Source organism: Passer domesticus, chromosome 4 (assembly GCF_036417665.1).
Source record: "Passer domesticus isolate bPasDom1 chromosome 4, bPasDom1.hap1, whole genome shotgun sequence".
Taxonomy (NCBI): Eukaryota; Metazoa; Chordata; class Aves; order Passeriformes; family Passeridae; genus Passer; species Passer domesticus.
This window is the reverse complement of record NC_087477.1, coordinates 44,806,099-44,824,131: the sequence shown is the minus strand read 5'-3', so window position 1 is coordinate 44,824,131 and position 18,033 is coordinate 44,806,099. Positions and strand designations below refer to the sequence as shown.

The window sequence follows — 18,033 nt, the reverse complement described above, 5'->3', positions numbered from 1 at the left end:
ACTGTTTTGATGGGCTTCTATGTTCTAGTATTAAATCATAAGCTGCCTGTGTCAGTCTGCTAGATTGTCTCCTAATTTTTTCCATCTGGCTATCAACTGACCTGTTAGTCCTTCTCTGGGACAAATAGCTGCCAGGTTTTCAGAATTAGGAGTCAGATTCTCTTTCACCAGCCATACTGAGCCCTCCTACTTACACAGCTGTCAGTACTTATGGCAACCTCTTCCCAGGTGCTTGTGATGGTAGCGACATATAAATGAGATTTCTTTGGTGCCTTTGGGTTGGTGTCTTGTTTTAGAGGCTGTGGCTTGTGTAAGCATTATGAAGAGGTAGGCAGCCAAGGCTCTTCTGGAAGCATTTGAAGATGAGGTCAAAAACCTCCTAAACCTACTTGGAGATTGAGGAGAGGCAAGCAGGATAGCTTCCCTTAGGAGGCCAGTGGCTGTGCTTCCTCAGCTGTACCCAAAAGTTGTGCCTGTGGGATCAAGTCACCATTAACAGCAACTTCCCTCTAGGTAAGTGCCACCTCTCCCTTGAGAGGGGACATGCTTGATCACAGAGTTTGTTTTTTCTAGAGAAGTAACTCCTGCTGTGTTCTTGAGATAGTCATTGTTTCTGTGTGTGTGTGTGTATAATCTTGGCTAGTTTGTGAAAATAAGAAAAATGTTGTTTTAAATTTCACTTCTTTTCAGTTTTTTATAGGCAATTGCGTTTAAGCACCACTGCAGGTGTGGTAGTTTCTTATCTTGAGCTTGCCTTCACATTTATATATGTTTTCAGGAAACTGAGATGATAGAAACATTAAAACAGATTGGATTCAGAATAAAATTAAAGTATCATCACAAAAACAATATTTCAGTGTAGCTTATATTTCAATTACAGTGTTATTCTATTGCCATTTTATTTTTTCTCTACTGAAGCAGACTGAAAATGCCCCCCTGGTATGTTAATGATGCAAAACACAACACAAGAAAACATGAAGAAGTAATAAAAAAATTAATTTTTATTGATAAAATTTAATTCAAGGTTTCTACTTATAATACTTAAATGCTATGATGATATCAAACATCTGAAATGCTACAGATTTGAAAAAAATTCCTATAAATTAATTTGAGTTCTTTGAACTACACTTCTATCTGAAGGATACTTTGCTCTGTTGATTTTAGCATAGATAAAGAGAACTGTGAATAATTTTCACATTTTTTTGGACTAAGTGTAATTATGATGGCACTTTTGTGTCTTCATTCTTTCCTCTGGTGACCACTTTGTTTAAAAAACCTGGACTCAGATAATTAGTCTGCTTAAGAGAAGTGTGCAATATATGCACAGTGGGAAATCCTGTAAAAAGAGCAGTTGCTGACTTGAACAAACACATCATTTAAAATATCTAATTTTCTCTTCTGATATGCAAACAACTTTTAAAAATGAAAAATCATCTAACCTATACTTCTATACAGTATTATGAAGATTATTTTTGTGCAGTAGGAAATGATGCTGTTAAACTAATTGCATTTTAGGACTTGGAATGAAATGCAGTTCATGTGCAGCAATACTGTCAGAATTAAGCTTCATATGGGAGACTGTATAAGATACTTGGAAGTTTGAGGTCCTTTAAGATTCATGCCTTTTCCTTACAGTTGCCTAAGTCATGTATAAATATGTATTGTTCTCAGCTTTAGCTAGAATGATTCCCTTTCTTTTGAAGCTTTAGTGAAAAGCACACAGAATTATGTTAAAAGTGTTCCTATTTCTTTTTCTCCCCTGCTCCTTTTCCCTGTGGAGTAACCTCCCCCATTAAGTCTTGCTAGTGGTGTTGGTGCAGCTGCTCCTGTCCTTGGTGTTGAGCTGCAGAACAAGCTTTAGGCTGCAGACCTGCTCCTCTCAGGATGTATTTCTGCAGCCGAGTTTTGGATAGTGCCAATATCTTTACAGGAAGGTATGCTGTCATGCGCTCTACTTTAAGTATTTTTAAGCGTGTATTGAACATAAGTTTGGAGTAGATGTCTCCTGAGGTCTTTCCAACATCCATAATCCTGTGGTCTGAGGAGTTTTGCTTCTGAGGAAAAGATTTTCACACTTTGTGAAATATTTTTATTTTTCATAAAGACTTGAAAATCAGTAGAGTGCTTAGCTTCTTTATTTCTAGTAAACAAAACATTTAGTAAAATGCTCCATACATTTCTGTTTATATAAACTATTTTTCAAACTTTATAGTTGTTTTATATTTAATGAATCATGTAAAACCAAGTACATTTTGGCTGGGTTTTTTTTAATCCATAAAGGAAGCTAGATGTGATTGAATAATTGAATACTCAGTTTGGTTGGGTTTTTTTTTGTTTGTGTTTTTTTTGCTACATCACTCAGCTTTAGCTTAGAGGTTTCAAATTTTTTATTTAGACATTTTACTAGTCTAATATGGGAGGCTCTGCACTCAAAGGGTTCATGTCTGGTTTTTTTTGCTTGGTTAGGTTTTTTTTGTTTGTGTTTTTTTTGCTACATCACTCAGCTTCAGCTTAGAGGTTTCAAATTTTTTATTTAGACATTTTACTAGTCTAATATGGGAGGCTCTGCACTCAAAGGGTTCATGTCCATCAAAACACTTCATGTAGATATCAGTAGGAAAGAATGATTTTCTCCAAGAATCTATAAGTCTGTGAGGAATTTATGTAATTCAGATCACACTGAAATATGCATTAGTGCATCTGAAATCTGTCTTAGTATGTATTTCTCACATTAACTTTTTTCCTGTTCTATATTGTGTCATCTCTTCTTAGTGCTACAGTGAAATATTACATATTTCATAACATCTGTTTAAAATCTGTTATCCTTAACTAATAGCCTGAATATTTAGGATCTGTTGCAAAGCTAAATGGCTTCAAAGTTTGTCTTGTTTTTCAATATGAAACATTTCAAATAGATAGCCTTATTGAATCAAAATTGATCTCAGGAGAAATACTTCAATTGATCATCTTCAAAGTGACCTAAGCAAGAAATACAAAGAACATAATTTAAATCATAGAATGATTTCAATTGAATGAAATCTCCAGAGGTCTTTTGGTCCAGATCCAAATTTAAATTCAACTTTTTGCTAAAGGAATTTAAGCCTGACATTTATTATTGAATCTAAGCAGCAGACTATTCCATCAGTTTAAAATAATGACCAAAATGTAACATAAATGACTGCTTAGCAGGTATGTATTGATTTACACAAGCTGGGAATGAAGACTCATGCATTTTATTTTTTTTAATCTGTAGACAGACTGACTCACTAAAAATTGTGCAAGAAAAGTATTTTTTACAGCTTGCAATCAAGACATACATTTAATTTACAAAGATAATGGGACCATGCCTAAATGCTGGAAATTTAGAGAAAGTGCTGAATTTTTGAAGGCATGAATGTAGCAAGTCATTGAAAATTGTAGGTCATTGAAAATGACTGTGACATGCAGAAAAATGTAGAGATAGTAAATAACTATTTCTCAAGGTAAAGAGGAAAGAAGTGAGAGAAACATGATTTGAATGAGAAAGACATACATGAACCAAGCATAGCCAGAAATTTTAAATTTTATTTTATGACGCTATATTTGTAGACTAAAACAGAAGCTGGCTTTTACAAGAATGTAGCAGTAGTCTTAATTTTGGTGGTTTTGACATGTTGTTTGCAACATTATTGCACTTCATGAAGTTACTTTGTGTTTTTTAATTTACGGGTACAAAAATATGTCATATATGTGAGGATAGTTTTATTTGTAAGAAAAGATGAATATTGCCCCTGAAATTCAAGGAATGCTCATATTATGTGTGTACATCAAACTGATACCATAACTGATACCATACCTTTAAGATGAGTTTGTGGTTTGGAAAAAATGAATAGATTTAAGGGAAGAAATCCATTTAGAGGGACAGAGTTCCATGTAATTTTTTTCCTGAGTTGATAGTCATCACCTCTTCTCCAAAAAAAACAAAGAAAGCAACAACCCAGACAGTTTTAATAATTAAGAAAAATGATGCTTCAAAATGTTTGCTGCAAGTGAACTTTCAAGTTTGCTCTGTTCAGAGGATCACTGAATGATGATGATGATGGTTCTGGGCTGATACCCCAACTCCTTGAGGCTCAACCCTGTGCCTGTTGAGAAGATACAAAATGCCACCTGAAGGTGCTGTTAGAAAGAGTGTGCAGACAGCCCTTCCTAGGTTAAACAGAAGTCTATCAGACTTGCTTTGTATGGGGAAAAAAACCCTATAGAAGTGTTTCTAGGGTGACCCCTAGTTCCTTGCTTGCCATGTTTTGAAGTGTCACAGCTTCTAACTAATGTATCCATATCCTGAATGTAAAGGAAAAAAAATTCAGACAAGGTGGAAATAAAAATAGAACTTTGTCTAGTGAGTGTTGCATAATTCTTCAGATGAAGATAATGATGGCGCTTTTCTTAAGGTGATGCAGTTGTTCTCAAGGGCCTTATTTATTGAGAAGCAGAAATGATCATCATTAACCATTTGTACAGGGTCTCAATATCTGTATAAGGCAATGAGTAGAGAGATTATTCCTTCGTTGTTTGCTGCTATTCTTTTTCTTGTGTTGAAATTTCTGTTTTTTTAAAAAATTTGAATTAATATTTATGTGCAGTAATAAGTGTTACTGAAGCTGGCAGTGTTCTATTTAAGCTGTGAAAGTACCACAGTTTTCTTATACAATGAAATACCATACTGGTGTAATATAGTCTGGGATTATAATGCTGTAGTTAAATTACACTGGTAAATAGGTCATTTGTTTAAAAAGAACCCTATTGTGATAAAGAGTCATGTTATTGCTCTGCAATAGCTTTATTAGTATCTTTTTAGACTCACAAGTTTGAGGCTTTGCTTTTGTTAGGGTGAATGTTTACATGTTGGTGTATCTGTTAGTAAAACTAAAATGTTTTTGACCTTTTCAGTTCTTGCTGCTTTAACAGAGACTTCCTAAACTTACAGTATGTGATAGTGGATTTTTTCTCACAGTTTAGGTGAATCTACAGATATGTTTCATCACACAGGAATGGGGAAACTGTCATCTTGAATTTGGAAGTGTTCTCACTGAGCTTTTCTCAGTGAGACTTGCAGAAACTGGGACATATTTAAATTTTAATTTTGTGAGTTCAAATAAATTCAGTCTTTTCAAGCTCTAGTTTAAATTATTTGAGTTTGCCAAATCCTGGTTTATTATAGCAGTTCATAAATTATTTTGCTAGCAACTTCTTATTGCTCTGGATTAAAAAACATTAAAATTCTATACAAACATTTACGTATACGTGCTTATTATTGGAATGTATATGCTCTGCATACCTCATATGGGCAAAAGTCAAGGCTGTGTTGATATTTTTGAATTTCTGGGTAACACTGGGTTTGTTTACTGTCAAGTTCTGAGATAGTTTGCAGAAAGAAAAAGAACACAGATGCTCCTGAAAACAGGAAGTGCTGTAGTTAGCACCTCTCAGCAGGACTGGGTTTAACACCTTGCAGTGTTTTGCTCTTGATGTCTGAGGAGAATGGGGCAGGAAGGAGACCCCCGGGGGAGTGGATGAAGTTGTGTTTGGTGCTGGATCTGCCAGTTTTTGCAAGGCACCATCTTTAGAGCAATCTAACAGAACACAAAGGAATTGTGGTTAATTTTGGTCCTTGACTGTCCACAAAATCATTTGTGTTTTAGTCTTTTTTTAAGTAACTTATATAAAATACAGCTTTATGGGGCGAGCAAGAGTGGATTTTGTAGTGAGTGCTGAATAAATAGTTATATATGGTATTTTCACATAGCAGAAAAAATTTGAATATGCTTTGCAAATACTGCCACCAAATGACTAAAAAGAATGTGTAAGGAGTGTGATATTTCACATTTAAGGCATTAAAAACATTACAAAATATGAGTTTCTTATAAGTATTCTTGGTATGATGACTTATCCAATGTCCCAAAATTTCCATTGATGTGATAAGCAGAGATTGCTACGTGATGCACTTTTGTAAATAAACATGGACAGAATATTCAGAATATTTTGAAATATAGAGGGAAAAAGTTATAGAAGCTATCTCCAATGTTGTTGAGAGCTATGCATTTTTCAACAATTTAATCGGAAAAGGACTGTGTGGAAAAGGAATACCTAAGAAATATGGAAAATACTAATTAACAGACTTGTCTGATTTTGGCAGATAGAAAACCATCAAAACCCTGTTTGCATCCTGCTCGGGAATGAGAAATATTGTGTAAACACATTCTTTTATAAATGTTTTTCTTGTGGGAATTAAGCTATAGTAAGAAAGATTGCAATAGCTAGTGTGGAAACACTTGTCATGCTTGAACTTCATACAATTTGTATGATATATAATAGTTATGTAAGGATCTTTATTTATTAACTAATATTATGAATATAATTATCGACTTCAGTCAAACAGTATGTAACTATTCATTCATCAGTTTTATCCAAGCCCAAGGAAAACAGGAGGACAAAGAATGATTTCCTGCTTTTTTTGAATAAGCAGCTCTGTTTTGGTTGCAAATCTGTTTGTCATAGCAAAAGGCATAAGAATAGCTCATGTTAACAGACCATTTGAGCAGTTGTAAGAGCTTTAGGAATACTTGGCCATATCTGTGAGATGGTGGTAAAGGAAGATCAGTGAAAAATAGTGATTTTTTCAATTGATATTTTAGAATAATATTTTATTACTATATTTATGCTTATAACAATACTAAAAATATTAATTTTATTTACTTTTATTATAAGGTTGCAAACTTGGAAATGTAAGTGATTCAATTGGCAAGTACTTGTATTTAATTTCTCCTCCTGCTTCCACATCCCCTGTGGTTTTTCCCCTCCCCTCTATTGCTTTCCTTTTATGCTCTGATATTCATTGGGCTTTGATCAGTTTGCTCCTGTTTTCAAACCCTGTTCAGAGATAAACCACTTGTGCTGGTATCCATAAGCCTTCCTGTCTCTGATAAAAGCCATGTGCTTTAATACAAACAAGTCCAGTGTTTGAGCCCCAGAGATAAAAGAATCTGATTAGAGTAGAAGTAGTTGCAAATTTGTGGGTTTTTCATGAATTAGAGTCTTTAAATTTCTGTTACTTTTGGGGCTGCTGATACAGGTGAGCAATTAGAAAACTGCAGGTGATAAAGGAGTAAAGGATTGGCCAAATTTTCCTGAGCAAAAATGGAAACAAATCATGATTTCTATAAGACTTTTACCTCTGTGACACCTGCTATAAATATTTTAGTTGCCTATATGCAGAAAATAGTGTTGGCTATTGTTTCAGAACTAAAGTCATATCCTGAGTGTGTTCAGAAAAGAATTATTGCCTTAGCCATTCCCATGTGATATCCAGCTGTCAACATCCATAAAGCTTTAGGGCCAGCTATAGCACTTCCTTTTCCTCTGTAGAGTTTAGGTGTGGAAACAATTAGAACAAATCAGATTATCTGCAGAATATACTTTTGAAAATTCCAGTATTTTTAAATACCTCAGAGGGTGTGATGGAAGTACTTTACATTCAATCAAGTCATATATATATATTCTCTCACACTTTAACTCAGCTTGAAGATATAGCAGTTACTAATGGGTTAATGCTTTTGAAAAACTTCAGGCTGAAATAATACCAGTTGGGAAGAAATTTCACTTTGTCAAGTAAAAAAATGTCATCCAATATTGTTTGTTATTAAAATCAGTGCATAATTCAGTCTTTTAGTTCTTTTTATGAAAAGAAGAAGAAAAAAATCTTTTAGGCCTAATTTGTTTCCAGGATCCACATCTGTGCACTTGGAGTACATTCTTTGTCATAATAGCAGCTGATGAGACAACTGATATTTACTCTAAACAGGGCTGGAAATTAAAAAAAAATAGAGATGATTTTTCCCCTTACCCTAAATTTCACATACTCAAGAATGCTGTTAAGTACTACTTTGCCTAAAGCAATAGCTACTCGACGTTAGGAAAATGTGAAAGTTGTATTTATAATCAAAAGCTAAGAGTGTGGGAACATGTGGTTTTGAGATGTGAGAAGAATGGCTCAAGCACTTGAAATTTAATGAAGGGGTTGCTACAGATTGAAAAGCATGTCTTTGCTCACATCTTCAGTCTTTCTGGTACACCTTTGTTTTCCACCCTCTCTTTTGCTTCCATGCTGGTGCAAGTTTTCATTAATATCTACTTGCAAATATACTTTGACTCCTAAGAAAAGCAGTGTATTTTTGGGTGTTAAGCACCCAGCAGCCGCCTCACCCCAAAGTTCCACTCTGTGGATTTCCCCTCTTCTGCCTTTAGTGGAATATAGCTGGGGTCAAAATTATGGAAAAGATATTTTTTTGTAATGGTTCCCTGCCCTTCCACATAATAGGTAGCTGGCACTGTAAAACAGTGATGTATGCAAGCACAGCATCAATTCTGCTTAAATTGAGTGGTTTGGGGGGGACCGTTCTCCAACATTGACTTACCAACAAGAGATCTTCACCTATCCATTCTATTTTGTTAGTCCTCTTTAAGCATTTGTATCCATTTTGGTCGTACCATAAATAGAAAGGACTTAGGACTGTTTATGTTTCTCTTGAATCATTATAGTCATGGAAGCAGGTACTTTTTGCTTCCTGAGAAATCAGAAAATAACAATGTAGTAACTTGCTGTTCTTTCCAGTGAGAAATAAATCTTCTGTCTCTTTGAATCTATCCATATTTTAAACAATTTACTCTATACTAAATGAAAGTTGCTGCAAGTGGAAGAAGAAACATCTGCATCAGTTCTCCCACCCCAGCTGATTCCACTGTAAGGCTGGGTGGGAGATACAACTTTGTCACATCACATTGCCGTACTCACTTTCAGTAATGAACCCAGGGACAGCTAGGGTGGCCTGGTGGTGGCCCAAGTAGCCAGGGAATCTGAAGGAAAGAGACTGATGAAAATAGACACACGAGGAGGAAAAACAGACATTAAAAATGAGCTCAGCAGTTGTGGGAAGGGCTCTGCCAAGTGAGCATCTCCTAACCTGCATGAACTGAGTGTGGGAAGGTCTCCTTGAGCTTGTGAAAAGTCAGCTTGTGGCACAATCCTGTAGTGTTTACTGACTATATATGACGGATCTCAAGGGGTTTGGAGCTCTGAAACTCAGTTTTGTGACAAAAGTCAAATTGCAGCTAAGCAGGTAGGTTTTCCATTGATTGCTGAACATCTTGAGAACTATTCATGTTTCTCTGTGTTATGCAGAATATCAGTTTCTTGGAAGATGGAACTTTTGCTTAATCTTCTGTGGTTTGCTTTGGTGCTTTCTATTGTATAGGGACTTTTTTACATTGGTGAAGTGTTGGTTGTGGCTGTCCTTTCACATAGTCTTGGCACTTAGGATGACTTAGGCACAGAGGTAAATGCTACTCCTGTACATGCTCATTCCATTGAGGACCATATTCTATTCAGATTAAAAGCACTTTTTTCCCTTTTATCCATTGTAATTCTTAATAAATCAGAAAGGTAAGACAAGCTGATGATTATTACTATTTTCACTTGAACTTTTTGTTTATATATAGATCTAAAAACTTCTTTTAATGACTTATCAAAATAGATCTTGAACTGATTCATGGAATATATAACATACATTATGTAAAGTAACTTCTAAAAAATACACTGGAAAAAATGCATGGCTGCATATTGAAATGAAATGTAGCAGCTGTTACAAAGATAGATTTTCACCCTCATTTCCATCCCCATAACTGAGGTTAGAATTTGACTGTTCAGTCACTGGGAGAGAAACTGAACAGAAATATAGTGACAGCTTAATTTTTAATAGCTGCCATATTTTTCCAGGTAGCACAATTGAATAATATTTTAGCTAGGGAACTTTAGGAAGCTTAAACCTGACAGATAATTCAGTAAACCAACAAAAAGCTCTCTCCTCTTGCATCTTACATCTAAGTGGGTTGCCTTTAGTTTTATTTGGAAAATATTGAATTTTTTTTTTATTCCTTTCCTTTGCTATATTATTTAATGTTACATTATAGCCTCCATAGCATACTAGCTTCAATAAAATGAGAGTAAGACAGATTCTGTTTTTCAGTAACTTCAGTTTTTTTTTAGTGCAACTCACCAGGAGGTTCATGTTTCTTTCACAAAATTATGTGAAAAAGTTAGACAACTCAGAACTGAAATAGTGAATCTTAATCAAAACCTTTCAAATTCTTTTCTTAACAAAGTACAAAAAACAGACTGTGTAAAAAATCCCACAGTTACTTACCAATAGCATAGGACAATTTTCAAGAGTCAATATGGTAAAGAAATTTAATATTGACATATTTTCTTTTCTTAGCACTTGCAGTCAACTTCTTTGTAAAACACACCTAATTTGGCTTTAAGAAGCCAGAAAGTTTCCGGTGAATGCTGTGGAAGGACTCTTGATGAAACAAGGGGACAAAATTTTAGTCATTTAAGTCTTATGTAATTAGAAATAACTGACATTTCCACAGCATCCATGTTGAAGAACAGCTGTCAATTTTTTTTGTTTTGTGAAGGAGGAGGCTAAATAAATACAGATCATGTTTACAGAATGTTCATCTTCTTTCAAATAAGTACTAACTGATCTAATTTAAAAAAAAACCCAAAACAACACAGTAAGAATATTGTTAATAATTTGCAAATCTGAAAAAGTAAATGTCTATCCTCTCTGTTCTCATATTTCTTGTGTTTTCTCTTTTTTTAATTATGCTAATTGAAGTGAACCCCATCTTTCCTGTTCTTTATATCCCCAATGGGACAGAAGATTCATGTGTGTTTGGTGTTATGCTTTCATTTAAAAAAGATACAATTAATGGAGGCCTGCATGCTATGAGAATTCCTTGGCTTCTCTTGCTTCCTAACTTTTACCTTTTTATGCTTTCCACTATTTTTTTGTGACCAAATCCATTTCAGCTACAGCAGAGAGATGCCCAGAGTAGTAACACAGCTTCTCCTCTCTTGTCATTTCACATTATAACTTTGCCATGACTCTTGCTTTGCTGATGTGGTTGTGCTAATCCATGCAGTTTCTAAAAAGGAGTGGGGAAAATGCCATTACTTTTGCTTGCCCAGGGACATCTGTGCAATAATTTGATTAAAAAAATATATTCTTTGCATCCTAGAAGAAAGAAGCCTGGCAAAGCTGTTTGTGCAAACTCATTTGGGATTCCTTGATTAGAAGTACTTATTTAATAACAGACTGACAAAGTCTCCCTAGACACAGCATTTGGTGAAAAGGAAAATGTGCTAAGAAACAGGATATAATTATTTTGCATGCCAGCTTGCTGGGGGCTATTAATGCACTGTTCTCTGCAGAGTTTCTGTTCTGAGTGACAATTTACAGCACAAAATCAATATTTGTTCAAGCAGAAATTATCTGGGTGTGTATATGTACATGTATGCATACATACATACATACATACACATCTAGGGATGGAACTTTTGAAGAGGAAGATCAGCTATATTTGGTTACCACATAACAACATAGTGGAAGTTTTCTAAATGGAGGCTCCCTATTTCTACAGACTAATTAAAACACTACATGCTTTATGGACTTTGCCTCGAAATAATTAAGATATTAATCATTGTCTTTCATGCTTTCTCTTCCACTGCTGCCTCATCTTGCTTGCAAGTATTAGACTACATGTTCTCTAAGACATGATGTTTATCAGTTACTGGTTTACAACATGATGTGCACTTTGAAGGTAAGAACTCTAAAGGCTTTACAAGTACAAGGAAAAAAAAGCTTTTGTTTTTGTCTATTATCAGCTGTGTGTGAAGCACCAGTGAAAGATGGTTTGCTGCATTCTTCCTTGTGGGGATAATATAAATGCAGAGTGTTTGCCTGATAAGGCTCAGAGGCATGTGCCAAGGCTACTGGCTTTGCCCTGGCTCCCAAGCTATGTCCCGTGTGGAAGGCATTAATATGGCACTGTACTGGTGTTCTGGAAGCCCAGTGTCAAACCAGCCTCTATCACTGTGAGTACTGCTGTCTGCTGATGTGGCTAAATGGCTTCTTGGCTCATGGCTCTTCAAGGGAATATCATCAATAACCACAATGGAATGTTCACCAACAGTCTCACTTCTGTAAGAAATGCACTAGAGCAAGGGATAACACTGCTCTATTTTCATATTTTATGATGTGTTTTCATTTATTTATTTGAGAGGGGAATTGTGTGTGTTTGATTTCAAGATGTTTCTTCATGAATAAATGATAAATCTGGAACTTGAAACTGCTGAGCTTAATCAGTTGTTTACCTAGATGGAGCAGTATGACTCTTCTTTTAAACCTGACAGTCTTTGAAATATGCATAGATAAAGCTTCCCTGATAGTCCTCATTTTATCAATTAGCTATGTATTCAAGAAAGAACAATATGCTTAAATAAAAATGAAAGTGACACGGAGGACTTCCAGAAATTCTTTCATTGCCACCTGTTTTCAAATATTGTATTTCTTCTTTTTTTTTCCCTTCTTCATGTCATGTTATGCCTTATTATGTTTAGCATTTACATCTTATCCAGAACTTTATTGGCCAAAATTTCCAAGAATTACTTTTTCTATCTAGATCTATGTGAAAGGGGAGTTTCATCCAAAAGACCAGCACGTGGTCAGGTCATAATCTACTTTTCAAATGGAGCACAAGGTTTTTTTTCCCTCTGGTACTGAGGATGATAAACAGGAACTGTGTCAGGCTATTGCTTGAATGAAAGAGGTTTTGGGAACCCCTTCCTGAGTTGGGGCACAACTTTACTAACAGCAAGACTGTTGGACTGACAGCAGGCTAATTCAGAAAAGAAAATGCTATGTTTTTAGGGGGTAATTTTTTAATTCTGTTTGTAGCATGGTGTTATCCACCAGGTCATTCCATGCTTCTCAATTATATGGGAAGCATAATAATAGTTTTCTATAATACACAAGTATTTGAAGCAAGTGGCCAGCCATGTTGATTGATTGGCAGAGATTATTTGATCCACACAACTTTTGTTCCCATTAAAGTATGTCAAGTGGCTTAGATTTCTATCTAATGTTGATCAGCCTGTTAGCAGACCAGGTGGTTGGCAATATCATCTAATAGCTTTCAGCCTGCTATTTGGGAATGAGATGCATGGAAGAACAGAAAGTAAATTTTTAAACTATATATGAACATACAATTAGAATAATAATTTAACTGTTACAAAATTCTGTAAAAAATATGCCTACATTGTAGTGCTGGCAAGCAGCTGCAATCAAAATAATCAAAAGTCATATTGCCAAGTAATTTCATGCTAATATGGTGCCCTGTTGACCTTTCTAGGCACAGTGTGCGAAATGGCACATCCTTATGAAATATATTAAAGGATCCTTATGAGATATATGGCCCTTCAGGATACTTGTCTAAATTATGTTGAATAATTCATGGTTTGTTAATTAGCGTTCCGTTCCAGTGGAACTTGTGCTGTGTCTGAATCTGAGCTTCTATATTTGTGCTTCCACAGTACATCCTAAAAAATGACAGAAGTCTTATCTCTTGCACCTAAATTATTTCTCTACTGCATTTTTCCCCATATGCAAGAAAAATTTCCATTATCTGCCTATTTTTGTGCCTTGTTTTGTATCTCCTACTGCACCTGTAATAAAAATTCTGCAGGTGAAATGCAGTGTAATGCATCCTAGCACAGCAGGATTCAGAGTGGTGAGAGCAATAGCAAAGGCTGTAAGTACTGCAGGAACACAGGAATGCAAGCACTGTGGATTGAGGCTGTCACTCTGGTACTCTTCAGGCACCTAAATGGGACACTTAGCTAAAGCAGATTGCAATATCTGAAGTTGTACACTCTTAGAGTTCCCTAATTTTAGGCAGATTTTAACATTTACAGGTTTTTGCAGCACCCTGAAATCCTATTTAAAATATTGCCATGTAAGCACAGCTCAGCTGGACTCCCTGTTTCAAGGGCCAGAGATGAAGCTCAGCAGATACATGAAGTTTCAAAGATTCCAAAATAAAGCACCATACGTATGGGTATGCACAGGATGAAAAGATCACATGCCCTGGTTTTTCTTTCCTGTTTTTCATGCATGTACCAAGTAATTTTGTTCTTGTTGGGGTTTTATTGTTGGCTTCTTCCCCCCTGGATTATTCCTTCCCTCCTTATGTTTAGAAATTGAAGTTTTCCTCCTTCAAGATTTCAAAGTAAAGCAATGATTTTTTTTTTTTTTGGTCACTTCTACTCCCTTGCTGTGATGTTTTTTCTTCAGGAAATACATTTTTCAAAATTAAAAGCAGAAATGTAAAAACTGAAAAGACGGGTTTAGTGTACAATACAGCCAAGTCTTGCCCTGGGCAGGCATCCATTACATTATGCGCATACACAGGCCTAGCAGTCCTTTATCTTCAATCCTATCATCTCTTAGGTCTTCTCACTGACTAGAAAGAGCCAACAGCAAAAAGCAAAGAAAAGAAGCAGATTAGAATTATAATATAATAATACTTAAAGATAATTTTTTCCACAGGTATAAAACCTAAAAAGTAAATAACAATTTTAAAATTAGGTATTGCTGATTTGGACATGCACATAGTAGGCATAACGTGTGCTGACCATGTTGCATTAGTATACAAACAAGTGGAAGAACATTGCATAATGATGGGTAGGGTCATTTTGCATGTTCAGGTTTGAGGTCCATAAGTTAATATTACCTCTTGGAATCCCATGCTTGTCATGCCCGGTTTTGTAAGGGAAGACATGTTCCAGCTGGAAGTTGGCAAATCTTGGCTGACATAACAGGGAGAAGATTCTTTTGGTGGCCCTCTGGCTGATTTGTTCCATTGCAAAAATAAATAAGGCTGTTTGTTCTTACAGAAAGGCAATCTGTAATTTATCACTACCCCTTTAGGTCAATAAGCAAAGTCAAGGTCTTGCATCCCGAGTCTGGGAAGTGATCATGTAGTTATACACAGATGGTTTACAGAATCACTGAGCTGTGGTGTCTGTGAGTGCTTCTCTACCTAGGTGAAGTGGTCTGTCTTAAAATACTAAAGGGTAAAGGCTACCCAGGGTCTGAATGAAATTCTGCTTTCTCATCTGGCCGCTCCATCTGAAATACAGGGTTGAAGTCAATTACAGACAGTAAGATCAACTGCTTCTGTATTCTCTGTCAGTGATGCCTTGCTTTGCTACTGAGTTTAAACACAAATTTCTGTGATAAATGATAAAACCGTGTAAGAAAGTTTTCTGAACACTGTCTTTTTTCTTCTATCTTTTTGCTCTTCTAAGTTACCAATTCCTCATGTACCCAGCTAGGAGGCAGGGTGTTTTAGAGAGTAGCTGATGAATCATGGGCAGGAGGCCAAGTCTTGGCATACAAGGCAATGATAGGAAAAGGTCCCTCTTTAGAGGGGATAGCAGAGCAAGGGGTCAAACTCTTATCAGTTCATCAAACCATGCTTTGTCTCAAACTAAGAATGGTTCTAGAAAAGAGCAGAAATGAGAAACGTCACCTGGATTATATGTGTAACGTGCAGGATCCACATTTCTTATCTGAGCCTGCACCATACTGCTCACCATATCTTGCCACAGCAAGGAAAGAAGATAGGGCATGTGAAGAGGAAGTTGCTTGCAAGTAATGGTTATTTTGGAAGTTCTTGTAAAGAACTTGGTTTTAGTGTTATTGCCTTTAGCAGGTGTGCATGTTAGGAGAATGTGCTGTCAGAAGAGCAGCTTTTGTTGATAGTCCTTATGTCCTTTCACAGGGTTGCATCATTGATCAAAATGATAAGGTCGCTATGGAAACACAGAAATATCTGTTTTCTTCACCATGTTTATTTCTAACGCTATTGAATCTTATGAATGGTTCTTCACATGTTGAGAAAGATTTTTCTGAATGTCCTTGCTTATTGAAAGACAAGCAGGATTTGACATAAACCTTCAGTGATTTAGAATAATTTTAGTTACAGGTATTTAAGGAACACAAGATATTCCTAATGTATGAAATTTTCCCCAACATTTGTGAAAATTCAGTCTTTCTTGAATTTTGCAGAATGACTCAGTAGGAGCTAAACTCCTGAAATGAGGAAAAGATGGTTGGGGATTTCAGTGCAAGAAACACTCAGACTTCAGGGGCTTTCAGTCCCTGAGCAAGTTATTTCGCTCTTATATAGACAATCATAATTTTTACGAGTGTCAACAACTGAAGTTTGTAAGAACTGCTTGATTTCTCTACCTTGGGATTTGTAGTTGCATACTTAGATTCCTAAATGGTATTTTAGAAGGTGGACATTATAAATCAATCTTTAATGTCTTTGCTAACTGCTTTATCTAAAATCCAAACACATCCTATGAGAAAAATTGTCCATTTTTTTTTGGGCTGTATACATTAATGCTGTTGGTCAAAAGCAAATATAGAATCAAAATGCTATAGCTGTGAGATTGCTTTTACTGATAGCATTGATCTCTATTTATGTGCCCCCATGAAATTCAAAGACATAACCTTTAACAAGGGAAACATTTTCTATCTCTGTCATTTAATGAAATGAAGTTGTGCTCCCTCACTTTGCTTTTCCTCCTTGCCTTTCTTCCCTAGCCTTCCAAATTTTCACAACAGTAAACTTCATTTCATTGGTAACCTAATGTGTAATTTTAATCCAGTGGAATTTTGCAAGCTAAACTTGACAGAATGAGGACACACATTCAGAGGCAAAAAATAAGACGACGTACACCATTCTTTATTTTTCTCCTCTAAAAATATTGCTATTTTAAATCAAAGTAGATGATTCTTTGCATATTCATATGCCCTGAATATGGGTTCTTGTCAAGATCATCTTTCTCTAAAGAATATCCATTGCAGATCTCAGACCTTCGTGTCAGTTGCATACAAAGTAGGATCCAGTGCAATCTCTGAAACTCTCCTGGTTTCTGCTGTACAATTAGAAAAACCAATATTTTTATTTTGCAGACTTTCTACCAGCTTGCCATGCTCCTCTGTTTTGAACCTGAAATTACTCCTGTAACTTTTGTAGATTGGGCCTTTCAGGTTCCACAAAACCAATATCCTATGTCAAACACCTTTGAGTGTTAACAAGTTAATATGTCTTGTGCATAATACAATATTAATAAATTAAATGACAAAACAATAGATAAGCTAAGAATTTTATTCAAATAATTTACTTGAAAAAACTCTGGAAATAGATCTAGGAATACTGTTCATATATGAGTGTCTTATTCCTCAGTCAGAGCTCTCAAACCATGGTGAACAATTAGCTCAGTGCCATTCAGCAGCATTCCTGCACAACAGGAACCTTAAGGCCATAATTTCTCAGTCCACATTTTCCTTTGCCAGTCAACCCTTTCTCATCACTACAAAAGTTGTGAAGACTTAATATAAGATTCCTTTAAGACAAGCTTTTGTTGAAGACAAAAAAATGAATAATGTTAAAATAATCTCTTTCATCAGATTAGGAAAGCAACTCTATTTATTGGTTTTGCCTTAATGACTTTCTGAACAGGCACCTAATTACAAATCCTTTAACCTCTCTATAGGGAGAAATATATTAATTCAAGTTATTAAAAATGTTTATGAACAGCAGTTTACAGGTGTGTTTGTTTGGCCTGGGATAGAATTAATTTTCTTTACTGTAGCTGGCATGATCTCTGTCTTGGATTCATGCTGAATAGAGGATTGATAGGTGATTTAGTTACTGCCTTTTCTCCTTCTCATCCCCCCACCAGCAAGCAGGAGGCAGGTGCATAAAGTGTTGGGAGATGACACAGCTGGGAGAGATGGCCTCAACTGACCAAAGGGATGTTCCATAACTTAAGGAGTTATTTGTCAACATTTATAAAGACAGGGAAAGGAACTGGATGGGCATCATTCAAATGGTGGTGAACAATTATTGTTTTTCTTTCTTTTTTTAAAATATAATTATTGATCTACTCAACCCACAAGGCTTCTGAGTCTTGTCTTTTTCTTTCCCCTTTCCTTTTAGGGGGTGCGGGAAGCTGTATGCTAAGCATAAGTTGTCAGTTGAGGTTAAATCAAACAGCAGAAAAAAATAAACATT

General features: G+C 35.6%; 1 protein-coding gene across 1 annotated transcript in view; it reads left to right on the top strand.

Moving 5' to 3' along the window:
* The first annotated feature begins 269 nt into the window (after positions 1 to 269).
* FSTL5 (follistatin like 5) overlaps positions 270 to 18,033 on the top strand; it is a 368,231-nt gene continuing 350,467 nt past the window's right edge. Inside the window, exon 1 of the mRNA XM_064417538.1 lies at positions 270 to 513. The gene's annotated coding sequence lies outside the window, so the exon portion shown is untranslated. The remainder of the gene's footprint in view (positions 514 to 18,033) is intronic.